The sequence below is a fragment of the Melospiza georgiana genome, chromosome 3, assembly GCF_028018845.1.
Source record: "Melospiza georgiana isolate bMelGeo1 chromosome 3, bMelGeo1.pri, whole genome shotgun sequence".
NCBI classification, from domain to species: Eukaryota; Metazoa; Chordata; class Aves; order Passeriformes; family Passerellidae; genus Melospiza; species Melospiza georgiana.
In genome coordinates, this window is record NC_080432.1 from 44,270,010 (window position 1) to 44,278,452 (window position 8,443).

General features: G+C 60.0%; 1 protein-coding gene across 1 annotated transcript in view; it reads right to left on the reverse strand.

Moving 5' to 3' along the window:
• Positions 1-8,019, reverse strand: part of SLC29A1 (solute carrier family 29 member 1 (Augustine blood group)) — a 33,567-nt gene extending 25,548 nt beyond the window's left edge. The window contains exons 1-2 of the mRNA XM_058020217.1: positions 7,854-8,019; positions 1,887-2,051 (exon numbers count right to left, since the gene is read on the reverse strand). The gene's annotated coding sequence lies outside the window, so the exon portion shown is untranslated. The remainder of the gene's footprint in view (positions 1-1,886; positions 2,052-7,853) is intronic.
• Positions 8,020-8,443: the final 424 nt, after the last annotated feature.

The following is an 8,443-nucleotide window of genomic DNA, read 5'->3' on the forward strand; positions in this document are numbered from 1 at the left end:
TTCAGAGGGGTGACACCTCCTCTACGGTACATGGGAAGGTAACAAATTGCACAGCCAATAACAACTCATTTATTGCCCCAAAAACATGAGCTCTTGCTACAGGGCCAAGTGGCCTTGCTTCATCTTGGCAAAGGTGTTGCATTTGAAGAACTCTCTGCTCCCTAGTGGCTCTCATGTTATCATCTTCACCTCTGTGTGTACAATAACAAACCTCCTAGAAACAGCAAACAGCTACGAAAATAGCCTCTTCTCCCAACTGGAAACAGCTGTGCTTTGCCCAGCCCTGGTACTGGGCCCACCACTGGATGACCCACAGAGCTGGGTGTTTCTCCCCTGTGTAATTCGGGCAAGGAGAAAAGGCAGCCTCGAGTGGGGCCCAGGGGCTTGCACTGTTCCCACCCTCTCCATCCCCAAAGCAGCAGCTCAGTGCCAGAACACGCTGCTGCTGTTGGCAGATGGCTGCACTCCCCAGAGCAAAGGGAGAAAGCAAGGGAGGAAGGCAGCCAGCAAAGCCTCTCCCTTACATAAATACGGCTGGGAGTCCCATGGACATGCTGGAGGGGCTGAAGCTGCCCAGCCCTTTGAGTTTTCTTTCTGAAAACTCAAACATGCACTGCAGGCATTGCGATGCCGTCACCTGGAGCCCAGTTTGTACGCTCTGCTCACAGCTAGTTTGTGACAGGCAGAACAAACAGGCAAAGAGCTCTCCCTTCAGTGACGCTTGCTTTCACGCCAAACCTTTCACAAAAGCTGCTTTTTTCCCCCCCTTCTCCCTTGTAGCAATTCCCTGCTTTAACTAAAGCTGTAAAATCCAAAAAGGGGAAAACAAACAAACAGCTGGTTTGGAAAGCAAGAGCAAAAAGGGAGATTTATTCCAGGCAGAGGTTATTGCATCATAAGAGCTAAAGGAATATTTTTAGTGCCTCTTGGGCAATATTAGAGTTTTAGGGCCTGAGGAGCTAGGCAGTATTTGCAGGCACTTAATGTTTCCAGAATCCTTTACACTTGGCACCCACGTCCACCGTTTTCCTTGGAGATTTGCAAGCACTTTGCAACCATACATTAATTAACCCACCAGCCCTCCTCTGCAGTGAGATTTCCCTTTCCCTGTAATGTGCCTGTGCTAGGGACAGGGTAAACTGAGGCATGGCAAGACCATCAGCCAGCAGCAGAGCTGAGGCCAGGGAGCTGCATGCCATCCAGCTCTCCTTTCTATTGCAAAAGCACCCTTCCCTTTGTAAGCATGATCCACACCGACTGCATTTTCCTCCACTGGATGCTGCCTGCCCCATTCCAGAGGAAGGCATGGGCAGGTCAGCTCATAGAGCCTCTGCATTGGCCCTCGGTGCCCCAGAGCAGAGAAACAGAGAGCCAGTATGTCTGAAAGGCAGAGCAGGCAGGCAGGAGCGGAATGGCAAACAGATTAGCAGCTGTATCCAACTGCCTGCATGTGTGACAAGGCAGCTGCACGGGGAAAGGGGGAAAAGGGGCATTTTAATTAGTCACATGAAGGGAAACATAGAAGATGCTGAACCTCTGTCAAGTGTCAGCAGGTTATTAATCTATTAGCTAATGAGGGAAAAAAAAACCTACTACAGGCTCCTGGGAATCCAGTTATAACAAGACTGCAGTGATCATGGATGCTTTGATAGCCAACAAAGCATCTCAGCCTGTTGCTGAGGTCAGCGAATGGCTCGGGGACTGATCATTTTAGTTTTGCTATTCTCTTGCTGGTCCTGGCTGGCCCTGGAGCAGGATCCTGGCTGAAGAGCTGCTGGCACTCTTTTTGGGGTGGGAGATCTCCAGTCATTGCTTGCACGACTCCTGACGGTGATCTCTGGGCTCTTGGTGCCCTGCCCTGTATTTTGGGATGAGGTCATGCTCACCTGTTGGCCTGAGCCTTGCTGGGATGAGCTGGGGAAGGAGCGGGCTGCGGTACCCTCCTGAACTCTGCTTGTGGCACAGAGATCCAGCTGGCACATCACCGCTTGCAGGGAGCCACGCAGACCTCCAGCATCCTGTCCTCCCTCTGCTTCCTTGCACAGCTTGACCTGCAGGGATAAAGTCAGGCAGCTGCCTGTGACTTCTTCACTAGTGGCCTGAGGGCAGCAGGACCTCGCTGCCAGCAGCAGCAGCAGAGCAGCCCTGGGTGAAACCCTGCCAGGAAAGGCAGGGGAGACAGAGGCCCTTGCTGTCCCTGCCACCTCCCCATGCTAAGTATCGCCCTTCACTGGTAGCACGGAGCTGCAATGTGGTGACATCTGAAGCGTTCACAGCCCTGGTGAGCAAATGGTCTGGAGACATGACAAGGAAGGGCCTCCACACGCCTCCAGCCCAGTGGAAGGGCCATGGGTGTTTTCCAGCTGGGCAAGCAGAAACAAATCCCATTGTCCACTGATTGGACACAGCTCAGCAAGGGGCCCATGGTGCCTACAGGGCTCCTGGGACCTGGCATGCACAGAGGGGTCCAGTCAAGCTCCAGCCCCCTCTCAGGATGCTGGAGGCGGGGGCAGCCTGCCCAGTGGAACAGCAGCATCTTTGGGACACAGGACATCTCCCTGCTGTCAGGCAGGGGGACACAAGCCCCTCTGCCCAAATCACTTCTGAGGGTCTCCCATCCTCACCATCTCCTGGGCACAATCCTTCCACGAGCAATCCTTCCCTCCTCCATCCCCATCCCCATCCCTCTGCAGCCCTCCCTGCACTGCTGCTGCCCTCTCCTGAGCTCCAGCTGCCCATTTGCTTTCTCCTACAAGCATTAAGGGAGTAAATACTGACTAATGGTACCAATTAGCAGCTGAGCTGCTGGGTGCTAGTTACTGAGTGACAGCTGTGCCGCCAAGGGCCAAGGGTGAAGTGTTACCTCACTGCAGGCAGTCTCCACCTGCCAGGGCCCAAGCTGAGACTTGGATAAACTCAAGACACACAGTTCAGGCTCCCACTTGTACCAGGGGAGGCAGGGTTAACCCCTGGCTCAGCGGCAGGCAGGAACACCCTGTGGCATTCAGGGCACAGACCACTATAAGCACCCTGTCATGGTGTCACTCCAGGTCTCCTTGGCTGAGGATGGAGCTGGTGCTGGCAGAGGGAGCCACTCTATAGCCAAGGTCATCTGGCCCATTGAAGCAGCGCCGGGGGCATATCCTCCTCCTTAACTGGCAGCACCAGTCTCCCACGATGGAGCACAGCCATTAAGGAAGAAGTGGCTGGCACTCAGCCACACTTGTAAAACACTGCAGGGGAGCTGTGCGCTGCTGGGAACCAGGGAACCTGGTGAGAAGAAGAGGGGTGGCACCTGTGTGTGGTCCCGGTCCCCCTTTGACAAAGTCCATCCACAGCCCAGTGGAGCCAGGTGCCCAGTGACTCCCAGGGTTTCTGAGAGCCATCTAAAAGGCATGAGGTGGCTTTCTGTAGGATGGGTGAATGCCAGCTCTGGAGGATATCCTGAAGCCATGGCTCCCCATCAGCCTCCCCGAGGCACCTTGGTGGCAGCAGACAGAGCCATGCTCCAGCTCTTGGGGGATGCTGCTGCAGCCAGAGTCTGCCCACCCTGCCTGGCAGGGCAGGGCCCAGGTGCCTGCCTGTTCTCCCAGCCAGCCTGCTCCCTGGGCAGTCTCTGTGGTCACTCCGTGGCACCACAGGGACCATGGCACGCAGCCACCTGCAGAGATGAGGGCTCCAAACCCAGGTCCAGGAGCTCTCCCAGCCATGCCAGCCCTGGTCCGTGCCTGGCCCGACATTTGCTGGCTGGCGTGGTGGAATTCCGCTCTGTGCAAATGTCTGGCAGGGCTGACTAAATCCTGTCTGGAGACTAAGTCCATCCAGTCATGCTTTCCCCTTTGGGCGAATCAGCAGCGGAGCTGCGGCTGAATGCTCCTAAACATCCCCCAGGGAGGTCTCCAGGAGGGCCCTTTCCCACAGCTTCCAACAGTACCAGCCGTTCATCATTTCTGCTCCTTGCCAGTCATGCTTCCGCGGGTTCCCAGGCCGAAACGAGGCCCCCGGGCCACCCAGTGGAGCACAAACATGGGACATCAAAAGAAGGGCAGGCCAAACCCATGACCAGCAGCCCAGCTGCCAGGGTACCGCTGGGACTGCCCTCCCCCCCTTCCTCAGCCCCTCTGCAAAGCCGAGAGTCCACCGGCGGGCAGAGGATGCTCTAGCACGGACCAGGAACCTCGGGGCGTCCCGCACCCCTCACACGAGGGGCTGGGAGCCTGCAGTGCCCCGCGGCAGCGTTCGCCTGTCCCTGGGGGAGGCACTGGCGTCGGGCCCCTTCCCACTCCCTCTGCAGAGCAGCCCCATCCCCAGCGGCTCCAGGGCCGCCCCGGCTCGGCGCTGAATCCCCCAAACTCATCGGCGGGCGCGGGCCGGCGCTGCCGCCTGGCGGCGTGACCGGGAGGGCGCTCCGGGAGCACCGCACGGGGAGCGCTCGGGGAGCGCACGGGGAGCGCACGGGGAAGGAATTAGCCGGGCGCGGGCTTAAGCGGCTCCGCGGAATGCGGGAGCCAGCGTGGGGAAGCAGCGTGGAGGGAGGGCAGCACTGGCGAGCCGGCGGCTGGTGGGAGAGGGTCTGGCATTCCACGGTGGAGAGGCATCCCGAGCCACCCCTCGGGGAGGGCAGGCACGGACCTGAGCACTAGGGTGAGCATCCTCATCCTCCATGAGGATGAGGAGGCAGTGAGAGGCAGCAGGGAGATGGGGGAATAAACGGCACTGGGATCCAAGTGCACAAAGAGGGACAGGGCACCCCGAAGCGTGGGCTTGTTGTGCGTGCTGTGCTAGCCCATGGAAGGACTGGGGATGAGTGGGAGCTGGGAAATCTGGGAGTAAGCAGGGAAGTCCGAGGGCAGAAGCAGGAGCTTTTTGTTTGAAGGTGGTTTAAAGAAGCAGAGGTTGCCTACAGGTAACACACTGTGCAGAAGGGCAGGGATAGTGTTGGGAAGCAGATTTCAGGGCCAGGATGGATCACATGAGGACATAAGACTGTGACAGTCACCCTGAGCACGGCAGCTGTGCTGCAGGGCTGTGCTTGCTGCTCAGCTGCAGGCCACAGAGGAAGGAGTTCTGGCTGGTCCCCTGCTGAGAACCCCAAGTTCCACAGGGATGGGATGGGAAAAGGCTTGAAGTGCACCTCCTCAGCACAGGTTACTTCTCAAAAGGCAGCTTGCCTGCTTCTCTCCTTGCTCCTGGGCTGTGAGACATCCAGGAGAAGCCTTGTGCCAGGGACCCAGTGCCTCAGGGACAAGAGGGGCTCCTGGCAGTACCCTCCCAAGGACTCGGAGCTTTATCCTGTACATCCATCCTCAGCTGATAGGGACTCAGTCTCCAGGGAAACAGCCTGCTCTTCTAACACTGCCCCAGACCCAGTAAATCTCTTTTCTGGCAAGCCAGATGACAAAAGTCAGCCCGGACAATAGGGGTGGCTGGCTTCCCACAAAGATCCCTCTTCTGGGGAGGAGCTGCAGACATCACCAACCCCCTGTCTTTCTCCACACAGGATCTGCCATCTCCAGAGGATGCAAGCAGGTGGGAAAGTCTCTTCTGACTTTTGCTAGTGCTGTGTCTTGGATGGTAAAGTTGGGAAGCTTCACAGCAGAGCTGAGCTACTATGCAGTTCCCAGCAGTGCTGCTGCTGGCCCTGCTTTGCATCTGCAGTCACAGAGGTGCTGGGTTCCCTGCAAAAAAGCAGGCTTCTCAAGAAGGAAAAGAGCTGCACAAACCCCTAGCTTTCTGGAGAGCCCTACAGGGTCTCGTTGCTGGTAATAGCTCAGGGCAGGGCTGCCTGCTCAGATGGAGGACGGGCTTCTCTGCCACTGCTGCCGGGTCTCTCCCATCCTGCTGGTCCCAGCTTGCCCTTGCCCTCAGGGATGCTCTGGGCATTTCCTGGCAGGGAATGGCAGGATTACTTATATGTCTGTGAAGAAAACAGGGCAGCACAGCTGGTGCTCCTCCATCGCATCCTCCATCACTTCCCCTGCACAAGCCTGAGGACCATTAATAAATTTCACTATCTCCTACCAGCCAGCTGTGCCAGCTTCCCTCACTCCCTACATTTTCTGATCCATTTCAGCCCCTACAGCACTTGCTCCCTCCCTTCCCAGGACAGCATCAGAGCACTGAAGGGATAAGGACAAAAAGCAGCAATGGGGACCCTGTTTTCCAACCTCTTGCACTAAGACCTTTACAGGGGCAGCAGTGCAGTGCCCTGACCTTGAGAGGCACCACTGATTTGGACTGATGTGAGTCAAGAGCCATGCTACAAACCCTGCTCTGTCTGTTCCTTCACCTCACTTCTGCCTGCACGCGAGGTCAGGCTCCTCCAAACAAGCCTTGGGCCATGCCTTGGACTCAGAATGCAGCCAGGACCTCTGCCCTGGGCCAAATCACACCGAGGGCAGCCCGGGAATGGTGCCTGGGGAGAAAGGACCTGCATGGGGAATGGTGCAAGCGGGCAGGGCAAGCTCCCAGCGGTCAGCCGACAAATAGAAAGGGTCATGGGACAGTGCCCAGCTACTGGGACAAGGGCCTGCCAGAGGCCAATGGGGTTGTAGAAGTTGTTCTGGCAGGGAGGTGAGCGGTGGCAGAGCCCCAGGAACCCCAAGAACGGGGAGGTTTCCCTGGAGGTGTTCCCCGCGGTGCAGGCACCCCCGAGGCCATACAGGAACGTGTGACTGGCGGGGCAGGGAGGGAGCCAGCACTCGGAGAAAGCTGGGACTGACACAGAAGGGTGACGGGGCCAGTAAGCGGTGGCCGTGCCAGTGGTCGGGTGACATCCCCATGGGCAGGGTAACCAAACACCGTCCCCAGGCGGCTGTTTCAGGGGATGGCGAAAGGGGAAGCGTTTCTTGCCCCGCGGTACTGCGTTCCCGGGACAGGCTCCCCGGTCCCGCGGCGGTCCTGTAGAGGGAGGGGAAGGGAAAGCAGCAGCACCCAGTCCCGGCAGGAGCGGGGCCGAGCGCGCCGGGGTCGGAGCCCCGGTCGGACGGCCGGACAGTCGGACAGTCGGACAGCCGCTCCGCACGGCCGCCGGGGCTGCCCCGAGCGCCGCCGCCGCTGCCGGGGCCCCGCTCCGCCCCAGCACCCACCCGCACCCGAGGCAGCCGGGGCACCGCCGCGTCGCTTACACGTTTCCCCGGGGGCTGCCGGCTCCTTCCCGCGGCGCCGCCGCCTGCAGGGCACGGTCCGGTCCCGCGGCGCCCGGTGCCAGCGCTGGCGGCCGCGGCAGGCCGGGTCCTAGCGCTCCCCGCCCGCCAAGGGCACCGGGACTGCCCTCGGCCCCGCGGCCGCCGGACTGCGGCCCGTGCCCCTCCCCTCGCACCCCGCTTTGACCTCCCAGCTGCACCGGCCGCACCTGAGAGCCGGAGGCTGCTGGGGTGGCCCCGCTACCGCAGCTCCGGCACAGCAATGTCCGGTGCTCTGGCTTTCCGCCAGTGTCTCCCCTCTTCCTGGAACAGACCGCTGGCCATGCTGCCCTGGGAGGGGGCATAGCCGTGCTGTCCTTTTGCCTAGGCAAGGAGGGCAGGGTGCCGGCAGGCAGCCCCTCCACTGCTGCTCCCCGCTTTCAGTCCCGCCTGCGCCGGGGTCAGGCTCCGAGCCCTCCCTGCAGCTCTGGGACTAGAAAGCTTCGGACCCGGGCTGGGGTCCCTCTGTGCGACGACCCCAGAGCTCAGCACAGGCTCCCGGCTGCAGGGTGACCTTGAGCAGGACTGCCGAGCTGCCGAAAGGGGGGACAAGACCTTGGCTCAGCGCGGGAGGCTGGAACCCGACCCTCTCCTTGGTGCCTGGCAGAACAAGGCACGGCAGGGACAGTGCTTACTCTGGTCACCTCCCTGCCTGCACCCTGCCCTTACCTTGATAGCTCAGCTCTCCTGGTGCCAGGTGATGCTGCCTGCAGACTCCTCGCTGCCTGGTGCCAAGCAGGACTGGGATTTCCCACGGCAGCCGGACCAGGGTGCAAAGGCTTTGCCACCCTACGGGCTCTGCAGCCAGAGTGGGTTTTAGAGCCCTGGCGCTGGCTGGGGCTGGCTGAGCACGGCTTCCGCTGGCTCAGCAGGTGGAGGCTGCATGCACGGGCAGATTAGTGGGGGGGGAGGAATTGGCTTCTGCCATAGGAACTCCAGGCAGGATTCGTCAGCGGGTTGCTGTGGGGCCAAGTTCCAGCACAGGGGAGGAGAGAGGGGAGGCTCTGGGTTGGCAGCAGCCTCAGGGGGACAATGAAGCCTGTATGAGGGGGGGACTGAAAATGGTGCTGCAGGTGCCAGCATCATCCCTGGGATGGTGTTATCTCTTGAGTGACACACGTCACCCCGTACTCCTGTGCTGGACTTGGGCCATGGTGGGACCCTCGCTGAGGTCCCACGGGTCAGCATCGAGCCCTGGGGCCAGCAGGGGGGCCCTCAGTGAAGCACCCTGCACCCCCTGCCCCTGTGCCGGGCCCCGC